The sequence below is a fragment of the Mus caroli genome, unplaced genomic scaffold, assembly GCF_978045245.1.
Source record: "Mus caroli unplaced genomic scaffold, Mus_caroli_1 scaffold_3, whole genome shotgun sequence".
Taxonomy (NCBI): Eukaryota; Metazoa; Chordata; class Mammalia; order Rodentia; family Muridae; genus Mus; species Mus caroli.
This window is the reverse complement of record NW_028227258.1, coordinates 88,595,123-88,618,899: the sequence shown is the minus strand read 5'-3', so window position 1 is coordinate 88,618,899 and position 23,777 is coordinate 88,595,123. Positions and strand designations below refer to the sequence as shown.

The 23,777-nt window shown below is 36.9% G+C and overlaps 1 long non-coding RNA gene across 1 annotated transcript in view; it reads left to right on the top strand.

The window, feature by feature from the left end:
* LOC115030600 (uncharacterized) overlaps positions 1 to 23,093 on the top strand; it is a 102,708-nt gene extending 79,615 nt beyond the window's left edge. Inside the window, exon 5 of the long non-coding RNA XR_003836185.2 lies at positions 23,050 to 23,093. This is a non-coding gene — a long non-coding RNA (uncharacterized LOC115030600). The remainder of the gene's footprint in view (positions 1 to 23,049) is intronic.
* Positions 23,094 to 23,777: the final 684 nt, after the last annotated feature.

Here is a 23,777-nt window from a genome sequence, read left to right as displayed (position 1 = left end):
TAATATATTAAATCACAATTACCTAACAGGATATGCTTATGTATAAGAACTTTATAATCAGTTATTCACAGGAAATATTAGCAACCTTTACACTGAAAGTACAGGAAATGTATGCCACTTTAAAAAAATATTTTTGTTTCAATTATTCCAGTCTTTCTCATTTGACGAAATTAACTTTTAAATTATTTTATCACATTTCTCTGATCCAAAATATTTTTATATCTTTGTAACTTTTATGTAGTGTACGTATATATCCATATGTAATTCAAAATTATAAGCATTTTAGGTAATATTTTAAAAATCTTCATGTACTTTTTATGCAGATTAGCCACATGGTTATATTTTAATAAATTTTCTTTGGTTTTCTGTCACTCTCAGTGAGAAAAATATGTAAATAACACACATTGATACAAAAATATGCAAATGTACAAATATTTTATCTAAAGTGATAGCATATTTGCATATAGTGTAAGACTGATTTTCATGCACTTTAAATTATCTCTAAACTACTCATGATACCTATTACTCAACAAAGACAATATACTTATAGACTTAAAGGATCGTGATTAGAAAATGTCTGTATACATTTAGTCCAAAATCAACGTTTAGAAGAGTAGTATTGATATTTGAGAAGTTGAATAAACCAACAAATGACAAAAGAGTGAGTGAGTGTGTATGTGTGTATGTGTGTTTGTGTGTTTGTGGAGTGTTGTGTCTGTGAGTACACAAATATGCATGCATTTTTCTCTTAATTACTTAAAATGTATCTATGTCTATCATGAGGCTTTATTTCTAAACATTCCAATAAGAAAAGTTATTACAAATTTTGTCAGACTAAGCTATACAAAATTAATTCTATCAACAGTCCAATGAACAGATTATAAGATAAAATTGTCCTGTCATTGAAGGACAACTCTGATTTTAAAAGCAAGAAAAGTTCTAGGGAGAACAATCTGTTAGAAACAGAAAAATTCACAGTCTTGATGAAATATTGACTCATAAAAGAACTAACAAATGGTAAATTGTACAAGGTGTGTGACTGAGGGAGGGGGGCTCCTATTTCTGAGAAACCATGCAAAGCTCATGCAGAACTCCCTAACGCAAGTGGAGTCAATTTGGGAATCAGTAGTGTTGGAACCTGTGCAATATTAGGCACACAATGTCAGTTAATCTATCTTAATTTCCCATGATTCATTCATGTATTCATTCTGGAGTTTTAATTTTCAAATTTACTTTCAATGAAAAAAAAAAAAAAGAAAGAAAGAAAATCACACTTGCAATGGCATAAGCCAGCTCATACAATTAGTGTCTTCTCAGTCAGTCTTTTCTGCCAAATTGTGAAATATTGGTTGAGTGGGTGCCTTGACAAAGCATAAGGACATGATTAAATAGAATGTGAGCCTCTGTCAGAAAAGAATTTGAAGGGCATTTTATTGGTAAATTTTTAAAATTTAAATGACTTATAAATATTAATTCATAAAGAATTAATTGTGATTTTTTTTATTTTAAAAATATATATAAAGAACATTATGAAGAATATGAACCCACCATGGAATACATTTATGTACAAACACACACACACACACACACACACACACACACACACACACACACACCAGTGGACTTGCTGTATAGTTAGCATGCAGAGATTTAACTGCAAATATTTGCTTCTCAATTTTACAGTTGTCAGATTTGGAAAGCATTTGTGTATAACCATTAATTCTAAATATTGGGATAAAAACATTTAAATTAAGGCAGTCTATACTCAGATGACCTACCGAGTGTTATTTTTTATTGAAAATCAAGAAAATAGTTTAATTCTTATATCAGAAAAAGGGAAAGCTACCCAGTTCAAACTATTGAGAAGATGGAAATATTTAGCAAAACAAGTTAAGAACAATGAAAGCAATGGAACATGGACTGATATTGACTTATTTAAGTATGCAAAATTAAAAATGATTAACTGAAAAGCATTAACATCTGAGTGCATATGCTTACATTGTGTGACTTCCCAAAGGTTAGGTGTGATGTGTGACTGCTCATATTCTAAAGACTTTTGAGAAATTTTGATAGAGTACAAATCTCTCCTAATAATATTCTGGTACTCAATACTCATGGAGAAGTGTTTCAACAATTATGGACCAGATGTGCATGTGAGCTGTGTGTACCTGGGAGCATCGCTTTTTGTCCCCACTTTGAGAGATGATGGCTAAAAACTTACCCAGTTAAATCTGAATCACTGGAGGGGGGGGAGCTAAAAAAAAAACCAAAACACTGGATTTTTATTTTAATATAAAGTGAAGTAGTTAAATGATTATGTTTGAGAAGTAGGAAATTGAAACATTTTGAAACATTTATTCATTTTGTAATTTGAATAAGTCATATAAATTTCAATAAAAGTAAACTCCAATGATGATTTTTGTCATTTGTAGCTGTACTGTAATTAGAAGTAGCACCTTTTATGTCAGAGAGTCATCTTCAAAACTAAGATAATTTGTCTCTTCAGATGACATTTTACCTTGTGATACACTTTCTGTCTTCTATGACATGTCATCATTATATTTCCTCACATATGTCATTGTGCTGTTTCTTCAGGACATTATTTCATCCTCTTAAACTGACTTTACGTATGTCCAAATCTATTTTTTTTTTGGTGTGGCTGCAATGTGAAATAATTATATCAGAAAGTCAGTGAGGTGAACTTCAGAGTCCACCTCTGCTTTAGAACACAAGCACAAGGCTTCTGTTTATGGCCAGACATTATGCTGAGCACTGACTTGCAAGGACTTTAGCCCCATTAAGTATAACCACACAAGTGGTAACCTTGTCCCTCCTACACTCTGTACCTTGATGCTGTTTGTTATTTTTTCCTATTTGGAGAGAATAAAGTCAGAATGGCTTTATTATATGAAATAGATTTACCTAGTGTATGTACAAAATAGAATTACTATGCATGTTTATGACACAACAACAAAATCATTTGCTGTTTCCAGGTAACATTTTTTACCTTGGGATCTATCAAATAGGACTTTAGCCCTTTCTTGTAACTCAGATGCATTAAATCATATGTGTGCAGGCCAAATCAGGTATACTTTACAACTCTCTGCCTTTACTTTTGACACTAATTTTCTCACTAAACCTGGGACATCTAGTTTGGGCTAGTCACTTAGGATCTGCCTTTATGTTTCCCTCAGCTCTGAGATTGCAGACATTGTAAGACCAGGCTTTTATATGGGTTGTCAGGGATGGAATTAAACATGCCATGCTCACATGGCATGCAATTTACCCTCTGAGTCATCTTCCAAAGGGAGAACTCAGTTATATTGAAATCAGAACTTTGTCTCTCTATAAGTGATTAATGTATCAGTAAACAAAAAGGTCAGTGTTTCACACCAAAAGGTCTTCACATAGACTTTTATATAATAGACATATACATCTAATTTACATTTGCATGTACATTGATGAAGCTATGGCTAATTTGGGTTAGTATATTGGTATCAATAAACTTAGAAAGAATGTGAAAGATCAATTGTTGGTGTTTGTTTGACTGTGCTAATGAATAGCCCAGTCTCATAAGACAGGCTGTTTCTGGAAGAGTATAGTATTTGAATCAGGAGGCTGAGTAAGACAGATCTGTGCATGTCAATGTGTACTGAATTTTCCAATACCTTAAAAACCTGCTCAAATTGGTCAAAAGGTATGAGAGAGTGTGGTATCCACTCTCACTTCCAGGACTTGAGCTTTCACCATCTGGAGTTAGACAACACAGTCAGTCCCTGGTCTTTAATGGTGGTTTTGCATCCTACCAATTCAGTCCTTTAATCTCTTCCTAGAAATTAACAGATTCTCTACTAACTGAATTTTCGGATTTCATAACTGTGAATTATGCCATTGTCTTTCTTAGCACTGATTCTCAGATAACATGTTTTAATATTATATGGCTTTTCCTCCACAGCAAGACTTTTTTTTTAAATCTTTTTATATATATACAGTCATATATATATATATATATATATATGTATGTATATATATACAGTCATATATATACACAGTCATATATATATATATATACAGTCATATATATGTATGTATGTATGAATTCATATGTGTGTGTGTGTATAGTCAATCTATATCTATGTGTCTCTCTATATTTTATTTGTCTTATTTCTATGGTGTACCTAGTGCAAATCTCAGAGATGGACTATGCATTTTGTCATTACTATTTCAGTTCTTCTTGGAAAAATCATGTGAAGTGATGCCAAGAAAAGTTTATTATAAATTATATTTTCATATAGCCATATGCTATGTATTACTGTATATCCCGACCTTATTTCTTATCAATGTGCTTTTGCTGTCAGGAATTCATCATAAATTAGCTTCTTGGGTTGAAATTATTGTTTAGAATTTATTTTTTTATTCATAGCTGACTGATATATTTACACTTATATATCAGGTTACTAAAGTTCTTTTTGCCCTACTTTAGAAGAGTGGGGAAATTTTAATTAATAAACATGGCATCAGACCTGATATAAAATTCCTATATTTTATAATAAAATTATTTTGGTTTACAAAGTCAGAAATTGAAAGACTCTTAAATAATGCTGTGAATTAAAATGGATGTGGTTTCAGTAGAAAATTCTAAGTGTAAATTCTATTCACTGATTTGAAAAATACACAGACACATACAGAACTATAGACAGATAGATAGGCAGGCACATACACAAACAAACCAAGAAGCACATCCACTTGAACTCTGACAGGAAAATTCTTTTATTTACATTGGACAGAAATAAGGGACCTTGTCCTAAATGAGCTGAGACACTAGATGTTTCCTGTGAAGATGAAATTTGAATACTAAGAAATATTTGTGAGAAACAATCTGTAGACAAGGAAAATATGGAGACTCTTGAGTGAAATAAATAGAAACTCAAAATGTTTCTTATTGGGAGAGATTAATAATCAAGTCCAAAATGGAATTTCATCTAAAGAAAAGTCTAGGAATAAAAACATCAAAAGTTACTAAAGCCAGGAAGTGGCGTCTAATGCCTTTAGTCCCAGCACTTGGAAGGCAGAGGCAGACAAATTTCTGAGTTCGAGGCCAACCCGGTCTACAGAGTGAGTTCCAGGACAGCTAGGGCTATACAGAGAAACCCTGTCTCAAAAAAAACCAAAAAAACAAAAAACAAAAAAAAACAAAAAACAAACAAACAAACAAAGAGTTGCTAAAGATTTGAGGTTATAGTTGTGGAGGAAGACCAATGTTGGAAGGTCAGTCAAGGCAGTATATGGGGACTAAAATTCCAAGCACTAAAAGGAGAAAGCAAACATATAAAAGAGACTAATTTTAAAATGTGTCTGAATTTCTTTGTGCAAAGGTGTGCATTCCTTAGCATCATATGAAGGTCTGAGAATTCCCTTAGCTGTTATTCCTTGTTTCTTCCTTACTTGACAAAACCTTCCCATCTTATTCTATTCCTTAACACAGACTAGCTAGGCTAAGAGATTGCATGAATTCTTCTCTTTCTACTTCCCATATCACCCCTGCATAGTGAGGCGATCCTCCTATCACACTAATGTACCCTATAGGCACAGTTGGGATTACAAACAGTCAGCTACCACATTCAACTTTATGGGTGATCTGGGGGTTGAAATTAAGAAATTCATATCTGTATGGCTTTACCAAATAAACCATCTCCCTAGTTCCCAAATATATACCATTTTAAGAAGGTAAATTATATAACAACAACAGCAAACCAAAAGAAAAAAGAAAGGAAAACAAAACAAAACAAAAAACCAACCAAACAAGCAAACGACAAAAACCCCAAACAGAACAAAAGCCCAAAACCAAACCAAACAAATAAACAAAAAAAATAAAACAATAACAACAGCAACAAACAGTGGCTATAAATGTAGATCAGTGGCAAAGTCTCTATGTGTTTAGCATGCACAAAGTGGTAGAGTCAGTCTCCAATAATACAAACACACACACATACAGACACACACACACACCCTAGAGAGAAACAGAGACAGACAGACAGACAGGGACAGATAGAAGGAAAGAAAAGTGAAATGCGGAGCACTACAAAACTGAAATACAAAGTGGTTGAAGAAACAGTGAATTGAACACAAAGAGATGCTTACTAAGCAAAATGATCCAAAAGAGGCTGGAGAGTTAAATGTGGGTGTGGATCTGTTAAATGTTGTGAACTGAGGAATATTTGAAAATAATTATACATGTTAAAACAGTAAAATCAAGGTTGCAACATAATTTCAGAAGGTTTTCAGAAACAAAATTTGAGCAGGAAATTAAGGGTCCAAATATAGTACTTGAAAATGATTGGGTAAGTTGAATTAATATTTATTTTGAAAAAGAGGAGGCTAGGAACAAAATGAAGATTATATAAGAAAACGTTTTTATGCATAAACAAAACATAATGCAACTGAAGTGCAGTTATCAGAAAATATCATGGGTGCAAATTAAAGGCAACAATGACCTAAACTTCTACACCCACATAATTTTTAAGAATGACATATTATGGTAATATTAATGAAATATTCTACATCGTGTTTTAAGTCTTCCAAACATCAAATGTAGATCCATTAAAATGAAAATTAGTTCTTATAATCATAAAAATAGTTCTTATAAAAGTAGCCCTAAGATTTTAATGTAGTTAAAGGCCAAACTAATTAGACCTGTGATGGGTAAGAATGGCAACAATCTTTACTGGCCATTTTGCTTGAGGCTAACAATACTTTCCCGAATTCCTAAAACTTTTTATTGTTAGATAAGTTTCTATTATTGATTTTTAATGGTACTATACTAAGAAAACATGATTGAGGAGATAGATCCATAGGGTACTGCAGGACCCTGTGGAGCCCTGTGACCTGCAACCCCAGAAAGGGACCTCACATGGTCAGCCTGCCACTCCAACTAAGAAGAAGCCTTGGTACTGCAGTATACTGGCTTTTTGTGGCCAAATAGATACCACCCGCCTAACTTTATTCACTTATACCTGAGGAAGGTGTGATATGTTGTACCCTATCTTTTTCCCAAAGAAATACTGTACATGCCCACACTGACTCAGAAGGTACTTGCTGCGCCCACCTCGTCCTGCAAGGAAAATGCAACATGGTCAGATTCTTCTCAACAGCTTTATTGCAGGAACGCCTGGATGCTATGGAAACCCTGGGAACCCAGGGAGGACTCCTTATATACACCCCAGCACAGGGAAAAGCTTTGTGTCATCCTGGGATTGGTCAGTCTGCCGGCACCTTAATTTGCATGCACTCATTAGGGAGGGGTTGGCACCAGATTCGGGCTAGCACCTGCGCAGTGGTGTTGTTTACAGCCACGGTGTACCGGAAACCGGGGCCATCTGTTAGGCATCGGCTGCCTACAGGTACTTGCAAACGTCTTGTTAAACTTGAGGGGACTTAAACAAAGTTCCGAATATAGGTAGGTAGCATGGATCTTTTAAGATTTGCTACTAGGCTGAGAAGTTGCACCTACCTGACATGCAACCATTTGTGAAATCCTACCCTGCCAAAATCAATGTACAGATTTAATACAATAGCTATCAAATTCTAATGCAATTGTTGAGAGAAATTGAAAAATATTAAATTTCATATGGAAACACAAAAAAATCCAAGGATAATCAAAGCAGCCCTGCCCAATAAAATCTCTGATTCTAAGCTATGTAATAGACACACTGGCATAAAAACAGTTACATAAATCAATGGAATATAATTAATGACCTTAGTGAATCTACCTTGCTATAAATATTGATTTTTGATGAACAGGCAAACAATACACTGAAGAGAAATCAGTCTCTTCAATAAATAGTGCTGGTCCAAATGAATAGGTATAGGTAGAAGAATACAATGAGATACTTATATTTGACCTCACACAATAATGGACTTAATGCCCACAGATAAATGTGGTTTTCTCTATCATGAGGGCAATGCCTCTTTAGAATTGATTGAGACAATAACAGAAAACCACAACCAATCAAATTGCAGTCATAGCTTCAGTCCTGATGGGAACATTTACAAAATACTAAACAGCAAAGGTTCAGGGAGTAGTGTGGAAACGGACAGGAAGATTGTAGGATCAGAGAGTTTGCTATGAGACTACAAAGTCTCACCCATAAAATCTTGAACAAGGACAGCTGTAATAAGTAAAACAAAAAGAGAAAAAACCAAGAGCCCTCATATCCAGGCAACTAAGTTATTCGCAGTGGGAGAAATAACATTCTTTAGCAATTGATTATCCAATTGATTATCCAACACCAACTGGTAAGCCATGCAAGCATACAAACAAGTAACATTGTACAGACTAACCAGGTTATATTTATGAATATATATGAATATGTATATTAATATATGTGCATGTAATAACAATCAATGAATACAGGCTATGGATTTAAAAGAAGAACAAGAAGGAATATATGGGAGGATTTGAAAGAAGAGAGGCAAAGAACAAATTATGTTATAATATTATAGTCTCAAAAATAAAAGAAAAACTGAAAAAAAAAAAAACCTCAACTCCCACTAAAACAAGAAGTCACCTGATATGGTGAGCCTGATAAAGAAGAAAGTTACGAAGTCACTTGAGGTTTATAGGATGACTTTCTAAACAGCGTTTCCACAGCACAGGCATTAAGTCCAGCAACTCATGAATGGGACCAATGAAACTAAAAAGTTCTTATACAATAAAGGATACTAGAAAGAGAAGACACAGCCTACAGAATGGGGAAAACATCTAGAGTGTACAAAGAACACTCAAACTAAAAACAAACAAAACAGCATCAGACAGGGCAGTGGTGGCGCACACCTTTAATCCCAGCACTTGGGAGCCAGAGCCAGGTTGATTTCTGAGTTTGAGGCCAGCCTGGCCTACAGAGTGAGTTCCAGGACAGCCAGGGCTACACAGAGAAACCCTGTCTCGAAACAAAACAAAACAAAACAAAACAAACAAACAAACAAACAAACCAACATCAGGAAAATAATTTAATTATAAAAGCGGAGGATGGCTCAATGGACACATCCATAGCATAGGCCTTGCATTTATGGCTTAGGGAAGTGGAAACAGAAAGGGTGAAAGAGCCAAAATAACATAATGTATAATGTGAAACAGCCTTTCATATAAATGGCAACATGAAAGATCTGAACAATGGCAATATCAATAATCCTTCTAACATGGAATGAATTTTTTTCAGGGTATTCCACCTCTAGAGAAATAACTATAGATAATTGATTACTAGTAAGACTGGAAGAATTGACCTCTTCCAGAGGTGAGGTCCTAAATTACTCTCAGATATAAACTGAACACAACTATATCTTGTACTTTGTATATTTCAAAATAGTAATAGTTGTGCTCAATTTTTATCTCAGAAAAGAGCCCTTTAATTGGACAAAAAGGAGGAAACGTTGTGGATACCCCTGGCACTGCTTGTATTTTGATGTTAATTCTACTTTTCCAGGAGGGGTTGCTTTGGATGAGGAGCAAATCATGTACTCAGGTGATTTTTAGTGAACCTTCCCCTAATGAATAAAGATTTCAAGGAACCAATCACTGGGTGTGTAGGTGGGGATTCCAGGTCAGAAAAGGAATGGGGGTAGGAGGGAGAGGAGACCTGCCTGGTGGATGGGAGCATGCAGGCAAAAATGTAGACAGCAGAGGCCCTCGGTTCTGGTGGTGCATCTGTTGGGATCTGCTACCAGAGGATTTAACTTAGAATAGATTACAAATTAGGATGCTACTTGCTGACCCCAATGATTGAGTTACCTACAGATTCTAAACAAGATTGTTTGGTATTTTCCTCCACGCAGAGGCACAACAGGGTTGCAGAGAGAAAGATATCGCTAGAAAGCATGGGTTTGCAAAAAATATACCCCCCAAAGTGGTGGGAATTGTGAATCATGGGGCTGGCATGGCAGCAACCCACCATGGGAACTTAGCGAGCTGGGTGGAGAGATTTCTCAGCTCCAGGTCAGAGAGTCTGCTAAGATGAGAACTAGCTGGCCAGTCCTCCATGCCACGTCTGCAATGGTGTGGATTGCTTTTTTATATTTCACGCTACACTTGCCCAACATAATGAGGTCATCCCTGAAACCGTATACACAAAAATGGACTTAACTGGTCATATTTACATATGTGTGTACACGTGTGCACACACATAACTTTAGCAATTGGAATAGAAGAAGCTATCAGTTTGAAAGTGGTAGAAGATATAGATGGAGTTTGTGGGATGGGACTTGGAAGAGGATGGTGGGAGAAAAGGTTAAGGGGGAAAGAAATTGAAACAATCCTTCCTTGATGGCTTTTATAGTGCTGAATGATGTTATACATTCTCTTGGAGGAAAAAAATCATTAATCTCCACTAACCATGAACCCTGTGAGCTATAATAACTCTCCTGATAAGATATGCCCAATGCTGCAATAATGGAATAATTGGAGGGAAGTGTAGGGAAGGCAAGTGGGGAATGAAAGCCAGCACTAAGAGTCTCTTGAACATGCCATATGGAAAGCTACTGTTGAAGAAGCTTTCTAAAAATGAGTACATATACACTTATAACGAATTTCAATATAGTTACTCTATATCAATGGGCCATTTCCTAACTAGACACCACATGCTATCAAATAATAATCCTGACACCAGGAACGGAATACCACTTTTTGAGTTGTTGACCAATGGGTTCAAGTAGTCCTACAGTACTGCAGGCTATTGTTGCCTTTTGTCATCCTCAAAAATTTGAATTTTAGGCCCTACTGCTATATATATATATCACATATTTGAGTCATACATACATGAAAAAATCAAGGACATAAGACCTGGATGCTTCATCCATCTTGGCTAACTTTCATAGTGCTGGATGATGTTTTGTATGCTCCTAGAGAAGAAAAATAACCATTAACCTTTTTAATCCACAGTCTGTTAGATATAACTACTGGTAAGGCATGCCTACTGGGAAACTGTAGAATTAATGTTCTAAGGATAACTTGATAGAATTTAAGGCCTACTCCATGAGATGAAACCCATATGATACCATTATATGGGCCAATAATTATGGTTAAATAGATCATAGACCTTTAATAAAAGCTAAGACTGTTATTCTATTAAATGAACATATTAAAACAACTCCTATTGGCTTATATTACAGCAGTAGATTAATACATCCCTTAAATCTTATCAGAGTAGCAGATATTTGCCGTAGATTGTAAATAACACAGAGACCTTGGACTGCAGAGTACTAAGAGAGTGTTTGTGTCCTAGCCTCCCTTCCAAAGTTCAAGGATTATGGTGAAAGAGAGAGTAGAAACATGTGTGTAAGAGACATAGGTAGAGAGTGAATTCAAGAAAACTATTTCCTAAATACAACAGTGAGGATATACATATGAACCCACTGAAATTATGACAGGATGCACACAGACTCTTCAAGTTCAAGCCAGAAAATAAAAAAATCTTACTATGGAGTAGGGATTGTGGGCATGAAGTCTTTTCCACAGCTGGGGTACTAGTTGCAATTGATACTGTCCGGGAAAAAAGATTCAGTTTTCTTTAAGGATATGAACCTTGATCATTAGAAAACTCTCCACGGCATTTAACACACCCAAGATTATTTAGCAACACAAACTGGAGTCAATGGATTTTTTTTTTTTTAAGAACAAGAAAGAACATGCAGGGATGTGGACACAGCTCTGGGAAGAATTAGAGACGAGAACTGAATATATGAAATTCTCGAATTAACAATAAAATTATTTTAAAAAGGAAATCCTCACTGCATATCAAGGACCTAAACAAACAAGAACAAGACAGACTCTAAATTAGCAGAAGGAAAAAAGCAGAAAACACTGCTATATCAGGCAGTTCACCCTTAACACTCTTGTCCTCTTGTGATTGCCCTGAGAATGTTAACATTCAGCCAGTTGAGGTCCCTGCTATGGAAACTTCCATGTCAGACTGTTGCCACAGAGATGGGAACCAAGCAGAACTGGATTCTGGGCATTATTGTCAGAAACTGGCCATGTGTGCTTCAGAGAAACTCATGACTGACACTTCTGGTCAGTTATATTCATAAATTATTGAGATAAGTTACATGGATATGGCAATATAATAGATGTAAGACTGAAACAAGTATAGAATATTAGGTAAGTGAATAATTTGCCTCATTTCTGTTTTTCATAAGTTTCAAAAAAAAAAGCACTTAAAGTCAGCATTACAGGTGATACTTGAACATGGTTCTTACAGTTAAATTCTGTGATGAAGGTATGGGAAGTATCTTGGGTTTTCTTGGCCACAGCCCTGTGTTACAGACAAGAAGGCCACTGTATTGCTTATCTTTCACTTACAGCACAGTTCAAATGTCTTTCAACATGTTATATAAATATTAGAGAAATCTGGAAGTTTCTTGCAAGATTAATGAATATGTAAAACATGAAGAATGTTTTCCTTCGAACTGTTCAATGTGCAGGGTTGCCCTTTCTTTGACAGGTTGTTGTTCTTATGAAGAGAAAATGCAGAGTTCGAAAGTGTTTTTCATAGCTGGGCGTGTCTATTGAAACTCTTCATCTGCTATAGATGGTTATCTCCTTTGGAGTTTGGTCAGTACTGTTCTCCATAGGACTCGAAACTCCTTGTATTCCTAGTGGATTCTCTCAGGATAAAGTATTTGAAGGGTAGACATAAGTCTTTCATCTCAGGAAAGTACTAACATCTGGGATAACAAATGCAGGAGGACACTCTTGACCTCATCAGATATGTCTCTAAGGTGGCTTATGCTGTTTGTGCCAGGCAGGAATAGAATACCAACAGTCCATGGAATGTACTGGCACACAGGTATCAGTCATTAGACTGCAGTATGCTATTCTTCTTGGTTTGAACAAGGTTTTTGTAAAATTCACCACATTCAAAAAAATTTATAGTGTTTTAAAATCAATATTCTGAAAACTGTCTTGATAAGATTTGTTTTAGCTTAGTAGTATGGTAATAGTGTACTACATACTATGTTTCTCTAGGACACTCCTAGTTTTCCTGGCATAGTTATTAATAACTGAAACTTCTTATGAAGAATACAGTGGTAAATTATGTAAGCCATTATTAATAGGTGTATCTGAGTCAATGAAAAATATATTGAATTTCAATGAAAAAGTGAGCAAATATGAATGCAAAATTTTCAATAAGACTTTTTTATTGGATATTTTCTTTATTTGAATTTCAAATCTTATCCCTTTTCCCAGTTTCCCCCCTGGAAACCACTTATCCAATCCCCCTCCCCCTGTTTCTATGAGGGTTTCTCCCACCCCACCTATGCATTCCTGCCTCCCCGCCCTCACATTTTCCTACACTGGGGCATCTAGGCTTCACAGAACCAAGGGCCTCTCCTCCCTTTTTGCCCAGCAAGGCCACCCTTTGCTACATATGCTTCTGGAGCCATGGTCCCTCCATGTATACTCTTTGGTTGGTGGTTTAATTCCTGGAGCTGGGGTGGGATGGAGGTTTCTAGTTGGTTGATATTGTTGTTCTTCCTATGGGGTAGCAAACCCATTCAGCTCCTTCAATTCTTTCTCTAACTCCTCCATTGGGGATCCCATGCTCAGTCCAATGGTTGCCTGTGAGCATCCACCTCTGTATTTGTCAGGCTGTGGTAGAGCCTCTCAGGAGACAGCTATATCAGGCTCCTGTCAGCAAGCATTTCTTGTCATGCACATGTGTGTCTGTGTTTGGTAACTCATCCTGAGTGAGGTAACCCAGTCACAAAAGAACACACATGGTATGCACTCACTGATAAGTGGATATTAGCCCAAAAGCTCAGAATATCCATGATACAATTCACAGACCACATGAAGCTCAAGAAGAAGGAAGACCAAAATGTGGGTGCTTCAGTCCTTCAATAAGAATTTTTAATGCAATGATATAGGTATTGTGAGGCCAGGTCTTTAATGCAATGATATAGGTATTGTGAGGTTCAGGGTCTTACTGCAGCAAAGATTTGTGTTGATGTCCTTGTCCAAGTTACCACTGAAAGCCATGCAAATGTTTCTGGTCTGAGCTGTGCCTCGGGCCATGTTGGTCCCCATTGCCCATACTGCCACAGGAAACAGTAGTGATCTGAGTGGTCCAAGTTCTGTGCTGCCTCAAAGGGCCTTATCTGGGTCCATGGCCATGCATCTGAGGGCCATGCTCATGGTCTGTGCTATCACCAATGGCCATGTGGGAGTCTGTGGTCCATGCTCCAGCTGGATCAAGAGCAACAAAGCTAATTTTACTTTGACCTAGATGACTGTGGAAGCACAGTTGATAAAGAGAGACAAGGAAGACCTGTGACAAAACCTACCTCCACTCTCCCCTACCCTATACAAAGTAACATGCAAAAGACAGTCATCCAGGAAAATTCTTTAGAAGTGAGACATGGATACTGAAGTGTACCTGTCCACATTTGATGGCTTCTCCCAGAGGTACAGGAAGACAAGGACTCAATCCTATTCCAGGGTTTGACCCTTTCTCTAGAGAGCTTCATCATACTACAGTGAGTGCATAGATAACACAAACTAGACTTACTTGTTTTATGTTTCTATTGTTTTGATTCTAATTTTTATTTCTTTAATTTGATGTTTACTTTTGGCAGTGGGAGGTCAGAAAGGTGACTTACAGACATGGAAAGATGGGGAAGTACCTATAATGGGGTGCATGATGTGAAATTCCCAAGGAATCAACAAAGTGTTATGTTGAAGATAAATTAATAAAAATAAAATAATAAAGGCATTAGTGAAACATTTATATTCACCAAACTAAAACCTGTTCTTACACCTAAGCTCATTCAGCTCATGGTGTAGATGGAAACATTTTAAGTATTCCTTCAAATAAACCATTTTCTTCATTTTTAAGTGAGTTGCCTTGGAAGTACATCACTTATCAGGATGAAGCAGTTTACGGGACAGGTGTGGTTAAGGAAGGACTTATTGACACTGGAGTCAGAACTGTTATATGGGATGAACAGGAACCCTGCCTCTTGCCACCCTCGCTTAGTCTCAGAGCATTGCAGCTGTGCTTAGCAACAGAATGCCAGATGGCACAGAGACATCAATTGATTATTGCTCAAGAACAATGTCACCTACCAGAGTGAACTATAGACAAATTGACAAAGACAACGAAACTCTTGCAGGCCTGCATAAAGCAGCCCTGTAAGTAGATTAATGGATGAATTTTAAAAATGTATACGGTTCAGAAATTTTGGTAGAAGTATATGTTTGCAATGTTAATTTAGGAAGCACGTTTCTCATGATTCTCTTTATCATTTGATGTTTCTTTCCTTATCTATACACCTACAGATACAATATTTTTCTTTAGGATAGTCCAAAGCTTTAGTTCTGTTTTGAACTCTATCCTTGACCTTCTTTGGGTGATGATCTGCTAACATTATAAACTTGTCCCAGAAAGAAAGGCAGAGAAAAACAGCCTAAAGAATTCTGGAATTCACAAGCTGTCGGTATGAGTTATCTATCCACAAAGAATGTCTTTTATGAGTAAGTCTTGTTTTTATAGAAGGCATTTATTATCACATTTGGTATCATTTTCTGCAGCATATCTTGGATTGTTTGCACTCAAACCTTGGCTGTGAGCTGTATCTGATGGCCTGAAATGGGTGCCAGTATTTGAAAGCTACACATGCCTTGTTACTTGGCTAAACTTTGGTAAACAAGTCTTATTGGCTTTTTAAAAATATTCTTTGGAACTTCTTGAGTCGGTTAGCTTCTTTTCAAATTTATTTCAAGGCATTCTAGAACGGGAACAAAAATTCTATTTCAAAAAACATAGCATAAGGCTGCTCTTATGCAGTACATAAATTGTTCAGAAGTATTGTTTTTGATAAATAGTGCGTGTTGATGTTAGGACAAATACAAAATTGCTTTGGACAGAAAATTGATCCTCTCATCCAAGCTGTTACCAAAGTGGATTGCTTGCTGCAAAGAGGGCTTTGCTTGAAAAACCCCAGCTTATTGGGAAAGGCACTTTAAAGACCCAGACTTCTGTGTTTGGTTTTATATTTTATCTCTGATCATGTATATTTATTATTATAACTGACTTCATTGTCTCACATGAACTTATTTCTCTTAGTGGTATGAGAAGGATCATCCTTATACTTTTCCTAATTTTCTAATTTTTTTTAAATATAAGATAATGTCTATACTCTATAAATAGAAAGTAAGCAGTATTTATTAGGGCAGGTTCTTCAAATGGTTTCTTTTTGACATGACATTTGAAAGTTCACTCCTGGTCCTGGGGCCAAGTTTTCGTGTGTTTTAGAACACAGCCATTCCCATTCTGGTGTGCTCAGGGCTTCACTCTGCAGTCGGTGGTCCTGAATTGATGTTTGCTAAGTTGCCCCTGCCTGCAGCTGATTTTACACTGAGGCAGCACTCAGTATCCCTATGTGGCTCTGCGAAGCAACGGATCACAAAGCTGTTGGATTCTGCTGGTTTCTCATTCCAGCTCTGGGATCTTTGTAGGCCACAGGTTTTCTTGGTATAAGCGTGTATTCAAAGAGGCAGCAAGGTGCTCCTGTGGCTCCTGCTTGCCTCGTGCAGGTTCTGAGCTCCTTGAGGCACATTCCTTCCTTCCCTTGTCACTATAAGCCATGCTGCTATTTTTGGTCTTCTGTGGTTAGAATAAGCCAGGGAGCAAGATGTTTTTGTTATGCCTGCTCCTTTCCTACCTTGATATTTTTCTTTCCTTTTCTTGTTTCCAGCGGGGGATGTAGGTCCTTTATCTGAAACCTTCACACTATCAACTTTCTATTCCATGAAGTTGCAGTCCTGTCATTACTTAAACTTTTATTTCTTAAGAAAGTCAGTGTGGAGATACCTTGCATGATATCTATACTGTATTCTTCCTACAGTTTGTAATGTGAAAGAATCATGTTAAAAAGACCAGCAACTTCCATTTTAATATTTGAAAATTACCCTGAAAGTTTCAGAAAATATATATAGCATTAGGATATATGCGCAGACTAAAACATATCCATTCTAAAACTTTAAATTAATCTGTGAATAGTTAATCTGAGTTGAATTTTTATCTTCATCTAAACAATGTATGCTATATAGCATAGAAAAAGATGATTGTGCCTGGATGGCTGTTGCCTTAATCTCAAAACTTTCAGAGTTTCATTCTGTCCTATTTTCTGTCACTGGCAATTTAAATTTGGCTATATAAAATTGGGGAACTACTGGTTACTCTCCCATATGACCACAAGAGGGCACTATGACTCATAAAGAATAGAAATTGCCAAAGTATTCCTGTACTTGGAATTACAAAGTACACAGTTTCCTGGGTTCTTTACCCACAGTCTCTAATTCAGTGAGTCTGATTTTCTTTTCACCCAGCAGCCTACAATTTTGACTACTAGCTTGGCACCCGCACAGGCTAAGCTTCCTCTTAGCACTTAGAATTCATGTTCCAATTGTGATGTGCACAATGGAATCTGGTTCTTCCAGGTGTCTTCATATCCTGAAAGATGGCAAGACATGATGTGGAATGCATCTACGGCTTCCTAAGTCCTCTCCGAAGTGATGTGGTATCCATGGTTGAAGCTGTAAATTTTCTCTCAAGCCTAGAAAGTCCAGTATTTTCTTATAAATTCTAAGCTTCATAAATATTTTCAGAGCACACCATTTGGAGAGTGAACTATAGAAATATGTATTCTACACCTAAAAAGTAGTTGGATATATTATAGGCTCAGAGTCTGAGGGAGATTTAAAGATAGTATTCTCTGTCCTTACTTCCTTTCTACTCATACATATCTCAAATAATCTCTGCTTTAAGCTCTCTCTCTCTCTGTGTTTCCCTTTGGGATCATAGTTTTGGGTTTTAATAATGAAAATTTATACTTGGTATGGGTAATAACTCTATGGTATGGATATAAATCCCCACTAGTAACAGAACTGGCATGAACATCCACTCTGAGACACTGAATTATTAGCTGTATTTATTAATCTAGGCTCACAAATATTCAGGTATTAAACAGAAGACTTACAAAAGTTGTGCAAGAAAATATCGAAGTGTCACATTGGCAATTTGAGATTGAGCTTAGAACAGTGTTGCAGCTTAGCCGAGAATCACATGTAAGGAACACTCCCTGGGTGACCCTGTGGAAAGTGGTTTCCCTTTTCCCTTGCCAGGCCATATTGAGAAGTGTAAGCAACGTGCCTCATGAGGCACTATGTGTGATGTGGGGCTCAGGTGGGAGATAGTGTGCCCTGTGAATGCCAAGCAGATCTGTAAATCGCTTGGACCAAATGCTAGCCAGGCTTATGCATGACTGTGCTTCTTTTTATGTGACCAACCTCAGTCACATTTCTTATGGAGTATATGGCCACACGTCATTGTCTATGGTTACTGGAACTTTGTCCTGTGAACTACTGTGTTCTGCTATGTTAAATCCTACCCTCTCCTTAGCTTATGGAGAGTGTTTCATTCTCCCTATCAAGCTGTGGTAGCTTTGACACATCAAGGTCTTTATTCTTACTATCAACAACTAACAGGTTTATTTTACATTTTAAATATTTTTCTCAATTTCTCTAATAATGAATTTAAATTTTCTGTTTTCTGTCACTTGTAGCAGAATTTCCTTTTATTGGTTGAGCTGTAAGGGAACTTATACTGTCTCCTAGGCTACTTTGGCCTTCCAAGTATTGGGGCTGTTTAAATATGGGTGGACTTGCATCTTTAGGCCAGAACCAGTATCCTGAATCAGGTCATGTTTCCATGCAGCTGTATCTAGGACAGAGAGCAACTGTGATTTGACGACTTTCAATTTATGGAATCTTGCTACTTCATGATCAGAGACACACACATCAAAATGAGCTAAATCTTTTTATGTGAAACTTCCCATCTCTCTTAAAAGGGTAAAATTTCAGATGTGTGCTCTGTTTGGGGGATAAGGGGCACTCTTACTGCGCGTTCATCTCCTATGCTCTGTCCAAGCAGGTTCCTCTGGCCTTATCCTACAATATCTGGCTCTCATAGTTAATCCTGCAGTATGTTCTCATGTTCCTCCCTCATCCTCTGGCTCTAACGAGTGTCCTTCTCATTCTTTTTTTTTTTTCCAAGGGAGAAACAATTTATTTTCACTTACAGTTGTAGAGGAATAAAGAATTCATCATGATGGGAAAGACATTGCAGAACAGTAGGAGCAGTAAGTTTGCGGATCACATTTAATCCGTACACCAGAAGGGAAAGCAGAAAGTTGAGTGAGGCTATAAAACCTCAATGCCTGAGCACAATGACGTACTTCCTCCCCTATGCTCTATCTCCTAATAGTTCCATAACCTCTCCAACAATGCCATCAACTCTGAAGCAAGTGTTCAACTACAGGAGCCCATAGGAGATATTTCTTATTGAAAATTCAACAGCAAAATTTACAAATATAGCCTATCAGATACCTAATATATAGATAAACACTGTATTTTTAAGGCATGATTATCATTTTTTTATTACGTATTTTCCTCAATTACATTTCCAATGCTATCCCAAACGTCCCCCATATCCCACCCCCCCACTTCCCTACCCACCCATTCCCATTCTTTTGGCCCTGGCATTCCCCTGTATTGGGGCATAGAAAGTTTGCAAGTCCAATGGGCCTCTCTTTCGATACATATGCAGCTAGAGACAAGAGCTCCAGGGTACTGGTTAGTTCAACATGTTGTTCCAACTATAGGGTTGCAGATCCCTTTAGCTCCTTGGGTACTTTCTCTAGCTTCTCCATTGGGAGCCCTGTGATCCATCCAATAGCTGACTGTGAACATCCACTTCTGTGTTTGCTAGGCCCCAGCATAGTATCACAAGAGACAGCTATATTTGGGTCCTTTCAGCAAAATCTTGCTAGTGTATGCAATGGTGTCAGCATTTGGAAGCTGATTATGGGATGGATCCCTGGATATGGCAGTCTTTAGATGGTCCATCCTTTCATCACAGCTCCAAACTTTGTCTCTGTAACTCCTTCCATGGGTGTTTTATTCCCAATTCTAAGAAGGGGCATAGTGTCCACACTTTGGTCTTCATTCTTCTTGAGTTTCACGCGTTTAGCAAATTGTATCTTATATCTTGGGTATCCTAAGTTTTGGGCTCTTATCCACTTATCAGTGAATACATATTGTGTGAGTTCCTTTGTGATTGTGTTACCTCACTCAAGATGATGCCCTCCAGGTCCATCCATTTGGCTAGGAATTTCATAAATTCATTCTTTTTAATAGCTGAGTAGTACTCCATTGTGTAAATGTACCATATTTTCTGTATCCATTCCTCTGTTGAGGGGCATCTGGGTTCTTTCCAGCTTCTGGCTATTATAAACAAGGCTGCTATGATCATAGTGGAGCATTTGTCCTTCTTACCGGTTGGGACATCTTCTGGATATATGCCCAGGAGAGGTATTGCTGGATCCTCCAGTAGTACTATGTCCAATTTTCTGAGGAACTGCCAGACTGATTTCCAGAGTGGTTGTACAAGGTTGCAATCCCCCCAACAATGGAGGAGTGTTCCTCTTTCTCCACATCCTCGCCAGCATCTGCTGTCACCTGAATTTTTGATCTTAGCCATTCTGACTGGTGTGAGGTGGAATCTCAGGGTTGTTTTGATTTGCATTTCCCTGATGATTAAGGATGTTGAACATTTTTTCAGGTGCTTCTCTGCCATTCGGTATTCCTCAGGTGAGAATTTTTTGTTCAGCTCTGAGCCCCATTTTTTAATGGGGTTATTTGATTTTCTGGAGTCCACCTTCTTGAGATCTTTATATATATTGGATATTAGTCCCTTATCTGATTTAGGATAGGTAAAGATCCTTTCCCAATCTGTTGGTGGTCTTTTTGTCTTATTGATGTTGTCTTTTGCCTTGCAGAAGCTTTGCAGTTTCATGAGGTCCAACTTGTCAATTCTCGATCTTGTGTGTGTGTGTGTTTCAGGTTCTGTTCCTTTGTTTTTTAAGAAAGTGAAAGAAAAAACATGAGTAGTGAGGAAGGATCTGGGAGGAGTTTGGGGAAGGAAAATGAGTCATCAAAATATGTACTATAAAAGGTATATTGTTTCATGCCTAGTGCTATATGAGACTTAAAGACATACAGAGTAAGAATAATAATAAATAATTGTGCTGAGACTGTGTTACAATCTTTAAGCTCTCCATACACTCACCAGAGAAACTCAGTGTGGCATTCAGAGTTAAGATTTATGTATTTCAGTGTTAAAGCACTAGAAACATGTCCTGACCAGTGCTGCTGGCTCCAGTTATTTGTATTCATATTATGTCGAGTGATTTATCTGCCTTCCTTGGGAACCGTCACTCAACCTTCTAACTCACTAGCTCCTATTTATTTTATCTCGAAGTCCTTTACATCTCGAGTCTGATTAGCCTTGTGCCTTTGAATAGAAGCTTTTTCTTCTGAATGTCCTATTATATCTGTGAGTATGTAACCCTTATTTCATGGAGAGTTGAGGCAACTCCACAATTCATAAACCTTGATATCAGCATTTAGTTTACACTTGAAACAATATTTTCTCCAAATAAAAAGATAAAGTTTTTTTCTCCTTACAGAATAGAGAGGTCTTCAGTTGAAAAATCAAAGTATATTGAAATCTAGAAAGCTAGTTTATTTACACCTTTAAGCATGCAGTAATTTTTTGTCTCTATTTATTAAAATGCATGAATTCTCACTTAATTGGTACAGACAAAACTAAATTTTCTCTGTGTGTGTATATAAATACACGCCATATATATATATATATATATATATATATATACACACATATACACACAATATATCTATATATCTATATCTATATCTATATCTATATCTATATCTATATCTATATCTATATCTATATCCATATCCATATCCATATCCATATCTATATCTATATCTATATCTATATCTATATCTATCTATCTATCTATATATATATATATATATATTACCCTTGGTGACATTTTACACTTAAGCGAAAGTAGAATGACTAAATGCTAAGAAAGATTCAACACTTAAGTATCTTTCTTAACAGAAGGCTCTGTCATTCTCAGAATGTACAAGTGCTATGTGATCATGAACAACCCATTATAGGCATCTGTGCAAAGTTTCTGTGTTCATGCCATGATTTTTTTTTTCCACGCTGGATAATTTATCACAGCGCCATCTGCTAAAAATCTTAGTTGCCAGACTGGATGGATTTTCAGGCAAATAAATTATTTTGTGTCTTTATGTAAATGTGATTACTAATATTTGCATAACAATATTTTATAGATTACTAGCTTTGAAAAGCAAAGTAATATTGCTTAGGTGGAATAACTATTGGAAAGAAATATAATACCAACTGAATATATAACTTTTAACCAAATAATAACCAAGTATGAGTTGTTGTGGTCAGCCCATGACTTGAAAAATGCGTAAAAATTGATAATTTTAAGTTTTCAAATGGAAAGGTTATCTTGATTGTATGTGTGAGCATCATCAGTCATTCATTCAGTTCAGTATCATATAATAAGAATTTTTAATAACATAATATGTGGTTAGAATATAATACATGCATGTAGATGTTTAATTTAGGTAATAATATTTTAATTTTTCCAATTTAGATGCAAAGTCATTTGGCATGCACAAAACAGTATAATTCAAGTGACCAAACATGGGATTATAATACAGTCATATAAACATTTCTTCTTCATGGTCCTTTCATGATACATCATTAAAACTATAGTTCGTCTGTCTAGGTAAATGAGAGATCTCTGTGTGTAAAAGTGTGTATGATTCAACCTTGAGGACATGAATGTGTATCTCTTAAAACCATGGGTGTGATTGCAGCTGTAACCTCAGCACAGTGGAGCGTGGAAACAAGGGTTAGTTCAACTTGTTGGACCCAGACTAACTGCAGAGTTAGTGACAGATTGTGGGAACAGGAGCAGAGCAATTATTTAATGATTTGATGACCTTCTCTGACCTTCACAGGCACCTGTGTACATGCACACACACACACACAGTGTATTTAATGCTTTTTCTTTTTTCTCTAGAGAACTCTGGCTACTACTACTAATTGTGTCACTGTGAAAAATTTAAAGAAGGTAAATAAGAATTCCCTTGCCATAATGTGAAAGAGGTGGGTGGGTGGTTTCACAAATCTTATAGCCAGACTTTCTGTAAATTATCGTGTGTGTGTGTGTGTGTCTATGTGTTTGTGTGTGTATGTGTGCGCTTGTGTAGTAACAAAGCACATGCCTAAAGTGAGAGAAGGATTCCAAGGAAGTGGCTCTCTCTCTCTCTCTCTTTTTTCATTTCTGATTTTTTATTGGATATTTTCTTTATATACATTTCAAATGTTATCCCATTTCCCAGTTTCCCCCCAGAAGCCCTCTATCCCATCCCTCCTCACTCTGCTTCTGTGAGGGTGTTCCAGCACCCACCCACCCATTCCTGCTTCCCTGTCTTGGCATTCCCCTACACTGGGGCATTGAGCCTTCACAGGACCAAGGGCTTCTTCTCCCATTGATGCCTGACAAGGCCATCCTCTGCTATCTATGCAGCTGGAGCCGTGAGTCCCTCCATGTGTACTCTCTTGAGAGGAGTGAAAACTTCAAGGACTACAAGTTGTAGGCTCTAGGCTGTAGACCTGAGAATACTTAGAGAGGAATCTAAAGGCAGCCTGCTGGCAGAGTTCCTTCTTACTCTCAGGAGGCAAGGTATTATTCCATTAAAAGCTTCAACTGACTGGAAGAGTCCTGTTACGTTATATAGCCTCCAA